Source organism: Hemicordylus capensis, chromosome 5 (genome assembly GCF_027244095.1).
Source record: "Hemicordylus capensis ecotype Gifberg chromosome 5, rHemCap1.1.pri, whole genome shotgun sequence".
NCBI lineage: Eukaryota > Metazoa > Chordata > Lepidosauria > Squamata > Cordylidae > Hemicordylus > Hemicordylus capensis.
The window spans coordinates 146756222-146775846 of NC_069661.1; the positions used below are offsets into that span (position 1 = coordinate 146756222).

General features: G+C 45.1%; 1 long non-coding RNA gene across 2 annotated transcripts in view; it reads right to left on the minus strand.

The window, feature by feature from the left end:
• Window positions 1-16632: 16632 nt before the first annotated feature.
• LOC128328367 (uncharacterized) overlaps window positions 16633-19625 on the minus strand; it is a 55201-nt gene continuing 52208 nt past the window's right edge. For both annotated transcript variants that reach the window (XR_008309167.1, XR_008309168.1), the window contains exons 4-6: window positions 19365-19512; window positions 18136-18294; window positions 16633-16981 (exon numbers count right to left, since the gene is read on the minus strand). This is a non-coding gene — a long non-coding RNA (uncharacterized LOC128328367). The remainder of the gene's footprint in view (window positions 16982-18135; window positions 18295-19364; window positions 19513-19625) is intronic.

The window sequence follows — 19625 nt, forward strand, 5'->3', positions numbered from 1 at the left end:
TTGCTTGCTTTTTTCTACAACTGCTATGTGCTGAGCAAGTTATGAGAACAAGCCTGATGTGCAGAAAATTGCTAATAAAGAGATAGTTAAGTGGAAGGGAATGTATTGTAGAATCCAAGGGAGAGAGTTGTGGCATTCAAGGACAAGGCAGTGGAGTGGAATCAGGAATATTAATAGTTTAATGAAATAGATATTCTTTACAGAGAGACAAGTGCAGACTGCTTTTCAGTCAGGGGTGTAGCTATAATTGAGCGGATGGGTTCAAAGAACCTGCACTCCCCAGCTCCTGAGGGCCCCCCAGCTCCACCCTTCCCTTTTTTCTTCATTATCTCCCTCACTCAGAGGGGCTGCCAGGGAGAGGGGCGAACACAGGCCCCTGTTTTCAGTGCTCTTGCTGCTGGCTGTTTGTTAACCCCACCTCTACCCCAGGACTGGAATATAAGTAACTAAAGCTGTCCTGGATCTAGGAATGGATTAATCAAAAATACCACAGATATAACATAATCTTCCATGCTAAATATTATCTATTCTAGATAATATTTAGGTCTTGGATCCTACACATATGAGTTATTCTTCTGAAGTCTCTCTCTCTCTCTATATATATATGTGTGTGTGTGTGTGTATTCATAGAATGCCCCTCCCCTTGGCCTCGTGCAGAGGAGAGGGCGATTTGTGCCAGCCACCCCAGCACGAGGCCAAAAAAGCAGCCTCATTGGCTGTTTCAAGAAAAGGGGGCGGAGCTTCTGCCACGGTCCGACGGCGCCCGCCCCAAACCATTCAGTTTGGGCCCGGCTTTAATTGGAAGAGGAGCTCTTTTTCGAGGCTCCTCTTCACAACTGCACTTTGGGGCGGTGATTGGCGGCTTGGCCTTCGAGCCTTGGGCGGCGGCGGCTGGCGGCAGTAACGGCGGAGTCGCCGTGGGCCGCTTGGGCGGTGTGTTAGCCTCGGCAAGGCTCTTCTTCATTTAGCCACATTTGGGTGGCGATCGGGGGCCTGGCCTTCGGGCCTGGAGCAGCGGCAGCGGGAGAGCAGAGGCGGAGTCGCTGTGGGCCGCTTTGGCGGCTCCTTGGCCTCGGCGGTGGTGGTGGTAGCAGCGGTGGCTGCAGAAGCAGCGGGGGTGCTTTGGGCTGTTTGGGCGGCTCTGGGAGGTGGCAGCCTTGCGTTTCGGCCGGCGGGCCGTGCTGGGTTTGCAGGGAGAGGGTGGTGGTTGCAGCTAGGGGGTGCCCAGGGCCCGGGGAGGAGCTGTGCCGGGGTCTGTAAGGCTTTTGGGGAGGGCTTGCTGGCAGCTGGGTGGTTCTTTTCACTAGGGGCCCACACTGCCAGGTGGGGGCAGCTTGGTCCCTGGGGATAATCCAGTGGGTCCCAACCCTCCCTCCTTTTCCCCGCCAGCTGACGACCCCGCCTTTTCTCTCTCCTCATTTGCCTTTTGGCCCACTCTTAAGGGGCCTGCTTGGTTTGGGTTGCTTGTTTTTGTTGGGTTTTCTTTCTTCCAAACTGAAAAAAAAAAAAAAAAAGCCTGGTAAGGCAAAGGGTAAAAAGGGTGGTAGGCCCATGAAGACACCTAAGAGGCCTGCGCCTGGGTTTCCAGAACCGGGTGTTCCTGCGCCTGTCCCGGATGTTCCTGTGCCTGAATTGCCTGCTGGGCCCAGCCCGTCTGTCCCTGTGGTTCCGGGTGAGTCTGTTCCACCTACACCACCAGGCGGTACCGGCCAGTGGCCAGTGGTGCCCTGGCCGATACCTGCTGCAGGCGGATGGGGAAACCCATGGTGGCCGCCTTACACTCAGCACTGGGGCATGGGTCACGTACCGGCTTTGGGTTACATGCAGGGTTTTCCTGGCACTGTTGCAGGGTCCCAGGGGGCGGCTGAGCAAGTGTGGTTGGGGCAACGGCCTTCCTCGACGTTGCCACTTTTGGGCCCCGCTGAGACGGCCACTACTCCGCCAGCCCAGGTGGGTGGGGTGGGTTTTTACCCCATGGGGATCATGCCCACCACGCAACACGCCACCTATAGTGCGGTTGGGCTCCCCTTGGGGGATCACCTACTCCCTGCTACAAGAGAAAAGATCTTGAAGGGCGAATACGTGGACGTTTTTAGCCTTCTGTTCCGTGAACCTGAAGTAAAACACAAGGAGGGTGAATCGTGCAAGGTCCATGAGGCCACGAAGAGAAAGCCCATAGAGAAAACCTGGAATAATTGGCTTTCGGGTTTTACTATCTACATGGGGGTTGTCGTTCAATCTCAGCCGGCCAGAGGGCCGGCCCTTCTCAAGTACATGGACATTATCCATAGGGCAATGTAAGACTTTGTGGGCACAGCATGGGTCCATTATGATGAGAGTTTTAGAATGAGGGCAGCCTTGGACCCCTCTCTACCTTGGGATGCTCCCCTGCAAGAGCTCTGGCTCGTGATTATGTCCCCTTCCTGGCCGATCGATGGGGATCGGTCGGATAGCGGCCATCTGCTGTCAAGGCCTCAAAGCGGACGTATGGCCCCTGCGTCGGGCCAGCAGTGGGTTCAACCCCACATGGTTTGTTGGGAATATAATAACGGGGGGCGGTGCTCACGAATGCCCTGTCATTTCAGACACACTTGTGGTCTCTGCGGGGCTAAGCACCCGAGCTCCGCTTGCCAGAGAGCCTGCCCCACAGGGTCGGGACCTAGATTTAGGCCAGGCCGGAGCTGGCAAAAAGGGGGCCCCCTCTCCCTTCAGGTAAAGGGGCCCAGCCCAATCAAGCTTGGTGTGCTGGAACACATGCTGGGGGACTGTCCGGACAGGGCTGCCGCTGACTATTTGTTGGCAGGCTTTAGGGAGGGGTTTCTGATTCCCTCCACGTCTCATCGGGTCCCCACCATGTCCAGCAACCTTAAGTCTGTGGTGGGAATGGAGGCTGTGGTCCTCAAGAAGATTAATAAGGAACTGGCTGCGGGCAGAGTGGCTGGGCCTTTTGACCATCCCCCCTTTCCTGAATTGAGGGTTTCCCCTTTGGGCGTGGTGCCTAAAAAGGCACCGGGGGAGTTTCGGCTGATACACCACTTGTCTCACCCCCAGGGATCCTCTGTCAATGATGGAATCCCAGACGCCCTCTGCTCCATCTGGTATACATCCTTTGATGAGGCGGTGCAGATGGTTCGGGACCGGGGGATCGGGGCTCTCTTGGCGAAATGCGACATAGAGTCTGCCTTTCGCCTTCTCCCGGTTCACCCAGCGGATTTTGATTGATTGATTGATTTTGATTTTACTGGGCTTTGCGTTCAGGGGCAAGTTTTATTTCGATAGTGCCCTTCCAATGGGATGCTCTATCTCATGCGCCGCCTTCGAGGCCTTCAGTACATTCCTGGAGTGGGCCTTGAGGCGTAGGGCAGGCCTGCCTTTTATGGCGCATTAGATTTTCTTTTCTCAGGAAGGGCTAATTCTGCGGAATGCCAGCACTTGCTGGGCTGCTTTATAGTGCTGGCCCGGGATTTGGGGGTTCCCTTAGCAGCAGATAAGACCAAGGGGCCGGTGACCCAGCTCTCCTTTCTGGGTATCGAGTTGGATACCTTGGCTGGCTGTTCCCGGCTTCCCTTGGGGAATCTGGGGGTTCTATTACACTTAGTTAGGACCCTTGGGCGGGGCCGCAAGGCTATGCTGCGGGAGCTCCAGGTAGTTGCTGGCCACCTTAATTTTGCCTGCAGGGCAGTTGCGCCCAGCCGGGCGTTCCTGCGACACCTTTGTGACACCATGTCCGGCTTGCGGGCCCCACACCATAGAGTTCGGATCTCTGAAGGGGTCAGGGCCGATATGGCCATATGGGAGGCATTTCTGTTGGAGTTCAACGGTGTGTGCTTCTGGAGGAGCGTTCAGCTCATCGAAGCCGAGCTCCAGGTCCATTCTGACGCTGCCAGTGGCGTCGGCTTTGGAATATACTTTCAGGGCCATTGGTGTGCTGCTCGCTGGCCTGAACAATGGGTGTCCGGGGGGTAACCAGGGACTTAACTTACCTGGAGTTTTTCCCCATTGTTGTGGCGGTGCACCTGTGGGCTATGGAGTTTTCTAATTCCACGGTTCGCTTTTGGTGTGACAACCAGGCGGTGGTCCAGGTCGTTAACTCTCAGACTTCTCGCTCCCCACAGGTTATGGGTCTGCTGTGCACGTTCGTGTTGCAGTGCCTCCGGGTGAACATTATGTTTGTGGCACGTCATGTCCCAGGGTTGCAAAACAACATTGCTGATGCCCTGTCTCACTTTCAGGTGGACAGGTTCAGGGAGTTAGTGCCTGAGGCAGCACTTCACCCAGAACCCATGCCAGTCGCGTTGTGGCAACTTGGCAGGTAGAGGCTCAGCAGGCTATAGCGGCCTCGCTCGCGCCCAGCACTTGGGCGAGCTACTCTTCCAAAATAGCCACCTTCTCTTGCTTCCAGAAGGGCGAAGGGCTGGAGGAGGCTTTGCCAGTGCCAAGTGACCACCTGTTGCAGTTCCTGGTTCAGCTGTGGGGGGAAGGGTGTGCGGTGTCCACCTTAACTGGTTATGTGGCAGCTCTGTCCTTCGCTGCCCAGGCACGTGGGGTGGCGGATTGCTCAGGCGATCCTAGAGTGAAGACGATGCTGGAAGGATGGGCCCGGGAGGTCCCACGGGTAGGGGACGTCAGGTGCCCACTCACATTGGAAGTGATTCAATTGTTGCTTGAAAGATTACCTATGTGTTGCGGGTCTTCGTGGGAAGTCACTCTTTTTCGGGCGGCCGTCTTGGTTGCTTTCTTTGGGGCTTTTTGGCCAGGGGAGCTGTTGCCTAGGAGCAGCCGCTCTCTTTAGGACCGATGTCTGCAGTTCTCCTATCTGTCGCTCTTCGAGGGGGAAGCGCGTTTGCTCCTGCGCAGGTCAAAGACGTATCAGAAGGGGAAGGGGCAGGAGGTTCGCTTGGCTGCCTCCAGTGCCCCCCAGGTCTGTCCCGTGGCAGCTCTACAGCGCTACGTGGAGTTGGGCCCCCATGGGGGGGGCTGTCTGTTTGTTCATCAGTCTGGGGATCCGCTGACTCAATTCCAGTTTCTAACTATCCTGCACAGGGCCCTGGTTTCTGCCGGGGTACCCATCTCTGGATTCACATCCCATTCCTTCCAGATTGGAGCGGCGACCACCGCCAGTCGGCTGGGGTTGCAGGAGGAGATTATAATGCGTATTGGGCGCTGGAAATCCTTGGCGGTACGGCGCTATGTGCATTAGGCGCACGCTGTGGCACTAATGGTTTACCTGTTTGTTCTCCCGGCAGGTGCTGGCGGAGCAGCGGCTCCTGTGCGTATACTCCTTTGCGGCCATTCGTTGGTCTTCTGGGCGTTCAAGAGGGCCAGCACCTCCCAGTGGGGCACCCAGCTGGGTCTTGCGGAACGGGCGTCTGTGTATTGGAAGGGCATGTGGGGTATGCTGTGGAGTCAGTTGCTCCCAGCAGTTTGGGATTATTTAGGTAGGTCGCCCCGACCGGATGTTCTCGTCATCCTTCTGGGCGAAAAAGATTTGGGTAAGCGGACTGGCATTTCCTTAGTTCAACAAGCCTCTTTGGATTTACAGGTCTTAAAGGGCTGGTTGCCCGATGTGCACATTGTTTGGGCCGATTGGATACAGCGGCGGGCGTGTCCAGAACATTAGGGGCATCGAAAGGGCACGCCGTAAGGCATCGGCTGCCATTGGTAAGCTGGTGGTGGCGGCTGGTGGGTCGGTGTTGCACCAGCCCGGGCTCTCCGCCCGTTTCCCGCAGCTGTATCGCCCCGATGGGGTGCACCTTTCCGAGGAAGGGTGTGACCTCTATATTCGCAATATCAGGAATAGGCTTGTTGAACTCTTGGAAGGGTATGGGGCAGGGAGGTCAAGCTAGGCTAACCTCCCTGTGTGGCAGGAACAGTGCGGGTTGGGGGTAATTTCAGGAATAAGCTTTGGTGAGCACCTTTGAATAATTATCAGGTCGATTGGTCAATCGCTCCCTTGTGGTTTGTGGGGCCCAGGGAGATTGATTCACCATGGCACCAGCTTCAGGAATTCACCGGTCCTTGAGCTGCGCAGTCCGGGACTGGTGAAGACCTAGAAGTATTCAGGCCCCCTCAGGAGAGGGGGTTGGCCTTGAAGGCGGAAGGTAGGGTGTACCTGCTTCTTGCCTGAGCCAAGGTGTGTCACCCTTATAGGTTTGGGAAAGGATGGTGGAATCCTAACCCGACCTTAGCAGACCCGCACTGTTAATTTAGGGTGATTGATCACCTATTGGTTTGCTAGTCCGCTTTACTTTAGTTAAATAAAGTCGTGGCCCTTTACCCAAATAAATCTGTGTCCGTGTCTTTTTTGGGCTTGGGGTCTGGGCACAATGGGAGTAGCCTAAGAAACAATTTCCCCCTTGTTTCTTTAAATCATACTCTTTTACCAACTGTACTCTTTGGTAAACCTGAACAAAGCTGAAATGTTGGTGCATCACTAACATAAACTAAAAAGAAGGCAATACTTCAGATTTTATATCTCCGTAAAGTAATACCATAGTATAAGGAAGTCTTCCTGAAAATGTTGATCTCTTACAATAACAAACTTCTCACTTTTGAGTGGGAAATGTCAGTAGAAAGTCTGCAGGATGTGATCATAATTCTCAGCGATTAAGAGATATACAATGCAATTTTAATTAAACAATTGCAAATTTAATGGAGCTGTTTCATTCAGTCTCATTAAAAGGGGGAGCAAGGAAATGGTCTAAGATTTATTTTGTGGTTAGTGAACTCTGTAAAAGAAGACTGGATTTATTCATAGATTTTGTATTTTAATTGGTCCACATTAAAGAATACATACAGTTAATATAAAGTTCACAGCACAGTTCAGTACCTTACCTGCTATTGGATTTTTTTCAATATTAAATGGCAAAAAAATGGAGATTATAGCATTTGTTGTGGTTTTTGTACTTCATAATAACCATAAGCATGTTACTAACACAGTTTCAACAGTCTCCCCCATTCTTTTAACTTTTGGCATGCAGTACATAGGCCCATTGAATTTACACAGCACCCGTGAATTTGCCTGAGAAAGAGGTGCTCCTAGGACCTAAGAAATAATAATCGTGTCCTGAAACATGGGCGGGGGGAGGGACTCTCCCTTCAGACCTCCATTATCAGCTTGCTAGAAGCACTTGAAAAGCTTTAATAAGACTGGGTCTACTAAGACTAGAAGAGAAAATGTTTGCATAAAATTTTATTTTCATTGTTCATTTCTATTTTCTTAGCCTAGAATGTATGCTTCTGCCATACTATAATTTTAGGCAGGGAAGATGCAATGATATTTCTACAACATTTTGGCATATAAATGTTAAGAGGGAGGATTCAAGGAGAAGGCGGCTCACATTAAAGATTTCCAGGGGATTCATATTTCAAAATCTATTGGGTACTATTGCTGTCTGTCAGCAATGGGAGGGATTAACAAGATAAGTGCATTTGGATCAGTTTAACCATTTCTCAGTTATAATGGAGGATGAAGGAGAAAACTAAACAAACCCATTCCATTTGTTTACACACATCTGGGGTTTGGATCACTCATAAAGTGAATAATACTTGAGCCAACATCTTTAACATACTGTGTGTTTGTGTGTGTGTGTGTGTGTGTGTACCTAGAACAATAGAACAGTCAAATAAGAGCATGGTATCTAAAAGAGTGGTCACATTAGGAAAGAATTAAGCTGGTGGGTTTTTTTTTTTTTTTGTAAAGTTGCTCAAGACACAGTGATAATTTGTTGCAAATTTCCATGTAGCAAGAGCTGTGGCACATATGTCTTTTTAAAATATGAATATTTCAAAGGCAAATGGTAACACTGCGGAATTGTTTCTTTTGTGGATTTATCTGGTTTTCCCGTTCCAGACTATCCTAAAGTGCCTCTTTTTCCAACAGCAGCAATTTGTGGTTATTTCATTAATAGATTTCTACCCAACTATATGTCAGCAGCTCTGGAATACTGTCTTAACACCTTTTGGAGAGATGAGATTCTCAAGTGCCTTTCTTAATGGGATCTGCTTTGTGGGTCTTTCCGTCACTATTCAATCTCTGGGATTCTCACTCACAGTGAGATTAGAAAGAAGCCTTGGTGTCATTAGCTTCCTCCTCTGCTTCTCCACCCATCCCCTGCCTCCAAACCTTGCTTCCTTCATATATGTAGAAATCAACAAATGACCAGGGAAGACCATACTAAAGATCTCCCTGACTTTGCAAGAGAGAGCCACTTTCTGGTTTTTTTCAACATTCCCCAGCTAAAAAGGACACTTCTACCCATGATACAGGCATGAGGCCTACACCCAGTCTCAGTGCAGGTAGAATTTCTGAAGCTGAGCTAACAGCTTGTGGACAGCAGAATTCAAAGAAAACAGGAGAATATAAAAATGCCCTTTGACTTTTTGGTGACAGTGCTTTATATTGCAGTCTAAGAGCAGAATGCAGACTCCTTGTAATGTTTTCTATGATGTCAAGAACTGCTGACAATTATCTTTTTCTATCCTGTTCACTAAATGCTGCAGTACTTTTTGGCTGATCTGCTTAGAGGACTACAGAGATTTGCTCATAAGAGTTCTATGTCTCACCCTAGTGTTGTGTTTAGAGTGGTCCAGAACCTGTTTCGTCTTATATAAATGCAACTTACATGGTTGCACGGAGAAGGAATGACTTGATCCTTCCTTCCAGGAATGCCCTGTAATGCCCCACACTCCAGTGCCCTGGAGTGCCCTGGGACAAAGCCCTGTAATGACCTCCACCCAGTACATTTGTTCCCCCAACTCCCCAGCTTACTAGAGAATGGAGTCGAAAGTAGCAACTCCTCCCTAATCTCTCCCGTAAAGGATAGGAGGTTCACTTCATTGCCCAATGGGAACTGGGGAGGGATGGAGAAGGAGGATTTGCCACACAAAGAGAATCACAGAGCAGCTTCTTCTTTTCCCACCCTCCCCAGTCCTTCTCATCAATGGAATTGTCCTTAAAGACACTTATGATGACTCAGGGACATGGGCCTTTTGAAGAATAGGCCCAGTATTGAACCCCATAAATTGATGGGATTGGGGAAGGTGGGGAACTGCAGCAAGAGAATCGTGCTGAAGCTTCTCTTTTTCCTGCCCTCTCCAGACTGGCTGCTAGGGGTCAGGAGCAGGTCAGGAGTTGGCCTAACTGAATGGATCCACTCAAAGGCATGGGCCTTTGGTCAGTGTCAAACCTGTTTGATTTCTGATGCTGTCCCTGATTCCTCCATCACCAGTCTAGATAGCACAGTAGATTTCTTGGGGGGTCTGTTGCCAGATTAAAAGGCAGCATTTAGATAATTAGAATCAATTTGTTTTCTTCTCCCTGCTCTTTCTCTGCTTTAGGCAAAATATTAGAAGCATTATGTGAATAAACCACTGGCTTTCATCAGTTTAGATCTTTATTCATACATAATCATCATTCAAAGGTAGACAATGGAGTAGGTTTTTTAATCTGCAAACTGTTTTTAGTTTCATTAAATGCTGTTTATTCTTTTTATGCTGTACTGCTAATGTAGTCATTCTTTTATGACTCTATTTCTTGTTTACACACAGTCAGACGGGTCTTAATGACTGGTTTGTTTTATCCAGACATCGAGTCCTTCCCAAGGACCTGGGATGGCTGAATTTTATTGTCAATGTAGTTGCTGTTATAGATATCGACGCAGAATATAGGCTGTTCCCAGTAAAGCTGCTTTTTGTAATAGGCTGATGGTGATTTCTGTGGCCCCTATGGTGTTGAGGTGCTCTTCAAGGTCTTTTGGAACTGCACCCAGGGTGCCAATGACCACTGGGATTATTTTGGTCTTTTTCTGCCACAGCCTTACAATTTCAATTTATAGATCTTTGTATTTGGTGATTTTTTCTATTTCTTTTTCTTCTATTCTGCTATCCCCTGGTATTGCTATGTCGATTATTTTGACTTGTTTTTCTTTCTTCTCAACTACAGTGATATCTGGTGTATTGTGTGGCAGATGTTTGTCTGTTTGTAGTCGGAAGTCCCATAATATTTTTACATCTTCATTTTCTACCACTTTTTCAATTTTATGGTCCCACCAATTTTTGGCTACAGGTAGCTTGTATTTTTTGCAGATGTTCCAGTGTATCATCCCTGCTACCTTGTCATGCCTTTGTTTGTAGTCAGTCTGTGCAATCTTTTTACAACAGCTGATTAGGTGGTCCACTGTTTCATCTGCTTCTTTACAAAGGTGGCACTTGCTGTTTGTTGTTGACTATTCTACTTTTGCTCTTATTGCATTTGTTCTTAGTGCCTGTTCTTGCGCAGCCAGTATTAAATCCTCTGTTTCTTTCTTCAAGTTGCCATTCTTAAGCCATTGCCAGGTCTTGGTGATGTCTGATTTTCCACTTATATTGTGCAAATATTGACCATGCAGGGGCTTATTTTTCCATTTTTCTGCTCGGTTCTTGACTTGTTCTTTCTTGTAGGCCTGTTTTGTTTCATGGGTGTTGAATAGTTTCGCGTTATTGACCATTTGAAGTGCATCTTCTTCACTGTCCTTGATATATTCTTCAAGGCCACTTTTCTCCTCCTCTACTGTTTGATGGACTTGCAGCATTCCTCTTCCACCTGAGCTGCGAGGGAGGTATAGCCTATCTACATCACTGTGGGGATGCAGAGCATGATTGATGGTCATGATTTTCCTTGTCTTACGATCTAGCATCTCTAGCTCTGCCTGGGTCCAGTCTATTATTCCTGCAGTGTATCTGATAACAGGTATAGCCCAGGTGTTTATGGCTTGTATGGTGTTCCCGCCATTGAGTTTGGACTTTAGGATTTTTCAAACTCTCTTGATGTATTCACTTCCAATTTTTCTTTTAACTTCAGTGTGTACGATATTATCAGCCTTTAGAATGCCCAAGTATTTGTAAGGTTCTTTCTCTTCCAGGTTCTTGATCTTGCTTCCATTGGGCAGTTCTATTCCTTCTGTTTTTCTTATTTTCCCTCTGTTCATTATCAATGCAGCACACTTTCAAACTCCATTGCTATATTGCTACTGAATATACGGACGGTATTTAGCAGTGATTCGATTTCTGACTGGGACTTTCCATAGAACTTCAGATTGTCCATGTACAGCAGATGGTTGATTTTACTTGATGTTTTAGATGTTTGGTATCCGAGGCCTGTTTTGTTTAGTCTTTGTGAAAGTGGGGTCATGGCGATTACAAACAACAGAGGGGATAGTGAGTCCCCTTGGAAAATGCCTCTTCTAATGCTAACCTGTCCAAGTGTCTCGCCATTGATTGTTAACTGTGTACTCCACATGCTCATTGCTTTTTTTATAAATATCTGAATGTTTTTGCTGACACCAGTTGTTTCTAAACATTTTAGTATCCATGTGTGTGGCAATGAATCGAAGGCTTTATTGTAGTCTATCCATGCAACACTTAGATTGGTTTTTTTTCTCTTGCAATTTTCTAAAATCATTTTGTCAATCAGCAGCTGGTCTTTTGTGCCTCTGGTGTTCGGGCAATTTCCTTTCTGTTCAACTGGAAGCTGTTTGTTAGTTAATAAGTGTTGCATCACTTCATGTGCTATTATTCCAGTTAATAATTTGAACATGGTTGGCAGGCAGGTTATCGGTCTATAATTACTTGGGACTGCACCTTTTGCTGGGTCTTTCATGATAAGATGTGTTTTCCCAGTTGTTAGCCATTGTTCAATATCACCTCCTTGCAAAATGTGATTGAACTGTTTTGATAGTTGTTTATGAAGGCTTGTTAGATGTTTAAGCCAAAAGCTATCCAGTTCATCGTTGCCTGGCGCAGTCCAATTTTTAATTTTCTTTGCTCTTTCACTTATTAATTCTGGTGCTATTATTAGATCTTGCATTTGTTGGTTACATTTTTTGACCACTTTCACCCAGCCTGCTTTTTTATTATAATCTATTGGATTGTCCCATAATTTCCCCCAGAATTGCACTGTTTCTTCTTTATTTGGTGTTTCTACATTTCTTGCAGTTTCTCCTTCTATGCTTTGGTAGAAACGTCTCTGATTCTTCTGGAACTGGAGATTCTGCCTGTGTTGTGTAATTCTGGCTTCGTATCTGCTAATCTTCTTTGACACTGCTGTTATTTGCTGTTTTATTATTTCCAGGACTTCTCTAATTTTCCTTGAATCTAGGTGGTATTTTTGGATCAAATACTGTTTGGTGTTTTCATTCTTCAGCTTCTTGTCTTTCATATCTTTCCATATACTAGCATCTGATCTAAGCCTGGCGATTTTATTTTCTAATCTAATCTTTCATTTAGGTGATGTACTGCTTTCTTTTTTTACAGGTCCACTGATCTTATATCTGAGCTCTTGTGTTGTTATTGTTGCTGCACTGTACATTAGTTGGTTTGTTTCTTGCAAATTATTGGTTGTTATCTCTGCAAGTGCAGCATTGACATCTTTTAATGCCTGAGCGAGTTGTTTTTTGGCAACTGTTTTTAGAGCTGGAAGTCAAACCCCGGTGGTTGTTTGGTTCATGTGCTCAGTTATTTTTTGCTTTAGTTCTTGTTGCTTTTCTGTTAAATGGCATTTGGGTTTTTGAGGTGAAGGCAAAGGGGAGGTTGCCTGGTTTTGATTTTGAAACAGTTCAGTAACTGTGGCATCCTCTATTTCCAACACCTCCTCCACCTGCGCCTGAGCAACTTCTTCAATTGGTGGTAATTCTTCTTCCATATCTTGAGCCTGTGTTGCTCTTTGCAGTTCTTCCAGCTCAACTCCTGTGAATACTTTATTTCTTATTATGAATCTTCTCTGGTCTGCTAGCCTTTGTTCTGTTATTTCTGTATCTGGATGCTTCTCTTTCCAAATTTGGTACATTCTTTTTAAATAACCTCTTCTAGTTGGACTAGACTTGTAATAGCAGATCATTATTTCCTTGTTGGCATTTTTCGTATATATATTTTTTGGTTAAGCGAAGTTTCTTCCAGTAACTTTGCTGTCTTCAGCCCTGGTTGCTCAACTGGAGATCCTGAGTCCTGTTGCCCACTTGCCACCAGATGTCCAGGGACTATAGCACCTGGCGCGGTCCTTGTTGACCCGGGCGACGACCGATCTGGTACAGATTTATTAAAGTTACGTCTCACCATATTGTTGATGGGAGAGGCACTCTTTGTCTGGCTCCTCTGGTGAGACCTGTCCAGTATGGTTGGACCTCTGGCATAGCTCTCACCTTCCTCAAAGCTCACAAGCCCCACAACCACGCCAAGGTAGTGCTTCACTGGGGGTTGTTGTTTGTTGTTGTTGTTTTAGCTGAATATAAGCTGTCCAATAAATTTAAACTGAAGGGCAACATCCTAAATGTGAGTGAATGAATGAATGAATGTAGGAAGAAAGGAAGAAATATCTTTTTTTTTCTGTAAAAGGAAGAATCTTTCAATTGGGCCTATTTATGTACAAGCCCAAGATGGAGCAACTGTATCTTTTGACCACATTTGCACGTAATACAAAAACAGAGGTGAAGGGGCCTCCGGTTTCAATTTTCAAACATCTGAATGCAGGCATCTACAGTAAGAAAGAAAATTGTCCTGTGGTTTCCTTCCCCAGACAGTAGTTTGTACCTTTGGTTTGTAGTGAGGTCTGGATTTTTAGTTCCATGGTGCCAGCATTATGTCCAAATGCTGGCACCGCAATCTGGTTGCTTTGGAACCGGAGTTGAGGGAGGAAGCTCCTCCCTTGCTCTGACTGCTGTTGGCTGCCGGAACTGCCATTCAGTGAAGAAAGAACCCAGGCAGCCAGTTCCCTCTCTTCTCTGCAGTTAGGGAGACTGCAGAAAGGAAGTTCTCCTAAATGTCCGGATTCAGATTGGAGAGTGGGGGGAGTGGGAGCAGAACTGTGGGTCCATTGGAACCAAGGTTCCATGTTACATCTGAAGGTGGCCTTTGTCTGTCTTGCTTCTTCTCCCCTGTCCCATACTGCTGTTGCCTTGGCCAGCTACAACAATGTATACATACCTTTGGGTATCATTTTCTGACACAGTCACTAAATGGCCCCACCTGCATTTTGATGTCCATCAGTTTCATATTTGTGATCTAAAGTGTTCAAGGATGAAAATATTCCCAGTCATACTGGGGCACCTATTAATTTGATGGAAGAGTAACTAGGCCATGAGTCCTGGGCTGGGCTCAGACACAGGAATTCTAAATACCTTCAAGTGTTTTGTGACTGAGTATTCTGTCTGCATTTGTCAAGAAGATGGTAAGAGATGGCAATGCAGACCTCAGCTAGAGTTTAAGTTTTGCCCCTGAGATTTGGAGTGAACCACTTCAGGATAGTACTCCCTCTCTCCTTTGACTCTCCTTAAAATAATGCCATTTTAAAATACTTTGTATATATGATGAAGTCAGGTTTTCCCCAGAAGAATACCTTTGTTCTTTAGTCCAGCCTCAGTCTGAACTACATCTATTGGCTCCAAGCATCTTGGCATAAATACTTACTATGAAGCTCCACTCCACTACTTTTGATTACTGCTTTGTTGTTAATACCTCTTTTTCTGCATTCTGCACTGGCAAATGAAACCTATCTGCATATGGTTTTTCTGTCAAAATCACTTACGTAGATCGGAAACATTAAACAACCCAAGCCATGGTACTTAGGGAATATATTGCTCACAGTGCAGTTGATGCATGTTTAGAAGTCTCACAATTCGGCTGACTCCCAAGCCAGTGTGCATAAGACTGCATCCTCAGAGTTGCTTTTATTTCCTATTATTATGCTCTGTTGTTTCAGTAAAGTTCTCTGTTTTCTATATTCTGTATTTCTATTATATTTTTTCCTGAATGCGGTTTCTCATTTCTCCCTGCCCCCTGAATCTGCCATGGAAGCAAAACTCAGTTTTTACTCTCCCTGTTCTCACCCCTACCCAAAGAATATTTGTGTGTGTGTTGCTGCTAAAACTGGAGCATTGCATTTTTTCCTCTTGAATCCCTTCCCTTCCCCACAGTTTTTCAAGATAGTAGATTATTGTTGATAAAATTCATAAAAACAACAATAATTTGGAAAACAGGTCAAAATTCTAGTCTCCCAGCCATCATTTTCAAAAGAGGAAAGAAAACTTACTGGCTGATAGCCTGACTAAATTTACTTGAGGAAGGCCCATTGGAAATAAAAGGACATGTTAGGCATGCCCAACTTGTCCTTTTATTTTCATTGGGACTTTCTCAAGTAATTTTAAGCAGGACATTAACCACTGTCATTATCAAAGCAAGTTTGGAGTGGGCCCTGGGTGAAGATGTTTGGAGTGAAGATGAGCCTCTGCCCCCCACTTACCTCCATGCCTTCTTCTCCAGAGAGGTGGAAGGGGGAGAGCAAAAAGCAATCTGTTGCTGAGCTGGTAGGGTTGGGGGCACTGTTCCCTGTAACAGGGATTCCCAGACATTCTTGACTACAACTTCCATCATCCCCAGTTGCTATGGCCTTTGGCTGGGGATTGTGGAACTTGTAGTCAACAACATCTGGGAATCCCTCTTACAGGGAACACAGCGCGGGGGGTGGGGGGTGGCTCTCATTTCCCCTCTTGTTCAATTATATGCTCCTGGTCTAAAACTCTGTCATATATGCATGCTTCTCACAAGACAGCAGAAGGCAGATAGAACTTTGTGTTTGCTCCAAACGCAGTGCATGTCATTTGAGTCATTTTGGGGAGGGGCCTTAGATCAGTTGTAGAGCACCTATTTCGCATGCAAAAAGTTCCAGGTTCAATCCCCTACAGCTCCACTTAGCAACCCCTGCTAACTGAGCAGCGATACCTTTTAAAGTACGTTTTCTTACATTTAGCAGGGGGAGAGAAACTGGCCCTATCCAGCCCCAGCACAGCATCCCTCCAGTGGCTGTTGCTGGTGTTCATGTTATGTTTCTTTTATATTGCGAGCCCTTTGGGAACAGGGGAACATATTTATTTTTATTTTTATCTTTGTAAACCGCTTTATGAACTTTGGTTGAAAAGCGGTATATAAATATTAGTAGTAGTTAGGGCTGGAACAAGACTGCTGTTTGAAACTCTAAAGGATCACTGCCAGTCAGTTCAGACAGTACTGACCTACATGGACCTATAGATTGTCCATGACAGTACTGACCTACATGGACCAGTAGTCCTGCTCACATGTTATGGTCAATGTGCATACAATCTGTATAGAGCAGAACTTATGCCTACTGAAGCCCTGTGTGGAAAGGGAAATGCCAGATGTTCAAGCTGGTTTCAGAAAAGGCTGAGGAACAAGAGACATCATTGCTGATGCACAGTGGGTAATTGGGAAAGCCAAAGAATACCAGAAAGAAGTCAATATGTGCTTTATTGACTACAGAAGAGCCTTTGATTACGTTGACCATGTCAAGTTGTGGAATATCCTTAAGAAAATGGACGTCCCAGAACATCTAGGCATCCTAGAACATCTCATTGTTCAAATGAGTGTCCCAGAACATCCCATTGTTCAAATGAGCATCCCAGAACATCTCATTGTTTTCATGAGAAACCTATACACAGGGCAGGAAGCCACAATCCAGACAGTACATGGTGAAACAGACTGGTTCCAGATTGGGAAAGGAATAAGACAAGGCTGTATACTTTCTTCTTCTTTATTCAATTTATATGCTGAACATATACTGAGAGAAGCTGGATTGGAAGAAGATGAGCGTGGTTTTATAGCTGGAGGAAGAAACCTCAATAGCCTGCGTTACGCTGATGACACCACTCTGATAGCTGAGAATGCGGATGATCTAAAAGCTCTAGTAATGAAAATCAAGGAGCACAGTGATAAATGGGACTACAATTGAATGTAAAGAAGTCTAAACTAATGACAACAGGTACAGCAACCAGAATTGACAATGGAGACATTGAAGTGGTGGATAGCTTCTGCCTTTTAGGATTGACCATCAACAGTAAAGGTTCCAGCAGTCAAGAAATATACCTCAGACCAGTACTTGGTAGGGTTGCGATGAAGGCCTTGGAAAGGATATTTAGATGCTGTGACTTGTCTATACCTACAAAGATAAGAATAGTTCAGACAATGGTTTTCCCCATGACACTCTATGGATGCAAAACCTGGACTTTGTAGAAGCAAGATAGAAAAAGCACAGACACTTTTGAGCTTTGGTGTTGGAGAAGACTTTTGAAGATACCATGGACAGCCAGGAAAACAAACAAATGGATCATAGAACAAATCAATCCAGAATTTTCACTTGAGGCACAATTGACCAGGCTCAAACTATCATACTTCAGACACATTATGCAAAGACCCAGCTTCCTTAAGAAGTCTATAATGCTGGAGAAAGTTGAAGGAAAGAGAAGAAATGGACAACCAGCAGCAAGTTGGATGAACTTGATTACGGCAGCAATGAATGCACCACTGAGAGACCTTAAAGGCCAAGTTGGAAGACAGATCATCCTGGAGAGAATCTTTCTACGTGGTTACTAAGAGTCAACACCAACTTTACAGCACTTAATCAGTCAATCAGTCAATCATTTCAAGGAACCATGCATTTCCAAGTGTTTAATGCTATTTTTGCTTATATTTCTTGAACAATAGCTCTCCATAAAATACACTTTTGTAACTGATGGAACCTTCTACAATGAGGTCCTGCTGTTTAAAGGGGGTGGGGGGGAAAGTGGGCATGCCTAAGTCCTTGGCAACACCTAAGGTAGATCTTTGGATCCCAGTCAAGTCCACACTAACAAATCTCTATTAATATTATATATGACACTTAATGACATGTAACTTGCTGCTTCACAATGTCATAATGCACAATGACCTCTAGAGGCATTATTCCATAGTATTTCCTTAATTTTGTCTTGTTTAGGCTTCCTTAGTTGTAAGATGCATACTACCATGCATTGAGTCAACCCTCTTTCTCTTCTGTGTTGTGTGCTTGCTGAATAAAGCATGTTCTGTGGAAAATGTCCTGCAATCTTCTTTGCTAAGATATTACACACAGAACTTTATTTGAAAAGTAAAGAAAGCTCTGTCAGTGGTGTTTTATGGCTCTTTCACACTTTTGACCCATCTCTTGAATACAGCTACATAGTATTATTAATTTTACTTTTTATAGCTTGAACAAAGTTCTCACTTTCAAAGAAAGGTATAAAATACAAATTTGGTATAAAGTACAAATTTCATACAAAGGTATAAAATAGTCACCACTGAGTAGTCGAGCTACACTGTATTCATTCAAACATTCCTTTCTTCTGGCAGAAGGAACATCCTCCAAGGGAAGACCCCATGCATTGGAGGAAGTCTTATTCCAGGGAAGGGCATATTTAGATAGATCTGTAGATAGTGCCATCGTAGGTGTCCTTTCTAGCAGAGACAAAAACAAATGAAGCAACATAGTAAAAAAAAAAGTGAAACAAAAGAAGAGGAATCTGAAAAGTACTGTTTAAATATAATAAAACTGACTTTTCATTAGTTGGGGTTATCTGTGCAGAATTTTAGCCTGCTTTATTTGGCAGAGACCTGAGAAGACACTACTATTTTTTTAAAGTTGATATTGAACTCATTCAGCCTTGTTAATATGGTTGTACTAGCAGATGTGCATCTGACACACTAAAAGACTCTGAGAGACCTGGGATGGGTGGAGGACCTTTTTGGCTGGAGATTATTTTGGAAACAGATGTTGGAAAAATCACTGTGATGGACACCATCTGAATTTTTTTCTGACATTCCCCACTTTGGTCTGACTCTGCTTTCCTTGATTTCATTTGGGACAAGCGTTAAAGCATGCTCAGCACTCCTGCAAATCCCTCCGATGTTGCATTATATCCCCTACCTAGGCCCACATGCCACAGGAATGGTTTTATTACATTTGAAAGAAAATGTTAGTCAGTCTTATGGCCCGCTATGATGTTATCTGAGAAGACAAACCCTAAAGAAAGATTAAGCAAATGTGGGATACGAGGAAAAAGTCTCTAGCAGCTAACCCTGCTATATTTGACATCCAGAAATTTCATATTATTTAACAGGCAGATGGATTGAAGAAAATGCATATTGAGTAAAGATGTGTGCAAAGTTAAATAAGGCTTTATATAAGGGACAGACAGCAATGAATCACCCTTTTTCTAATGTGTGACTCATCTCTGCCTTTCATTCTTCACATTTATAACAGGAATTAAATTCAGTCGCAATGAAATGTTTATTCCAGCACCCTTTAGGCCAAACCCCCCTCCTAAACTAAGCAATATATCAGAATCTACTATTCCTATTATTAGTTGGAAGTGTAACTTATAACATAAAATATTCAATTCCCCCCCCCAATGCAGTACAGATGTGAAACCATATGCCCTGTTCATTTTGATGCACATGTGTTTCCTCACATTAAGCAAATTTATACATACGTATTACTGAAAAGTCACTTGATGTTCAGCACAGACCTCAGTGAAGAGTTTGGCCCTTAGAATCTTTATTCAGCGTGACTTTCAGCAAATTGGGCCTCTTCCTTGCATTTTCCCACCATTTGCTAACCAAGCAGAATCAATAGTTTAGCTGCACAAATGCACTTATCAGGTTCCAAGCAGGTATCTGCGGACAGATAATAAAGCATTCAGCTCCTTTTTAAAGGGTTCACTTACTAAGATTACTTTTTTTGAAAAGGGGAGAAATTGAGTTTAAAAACATTTTGCACAGCAGAATGA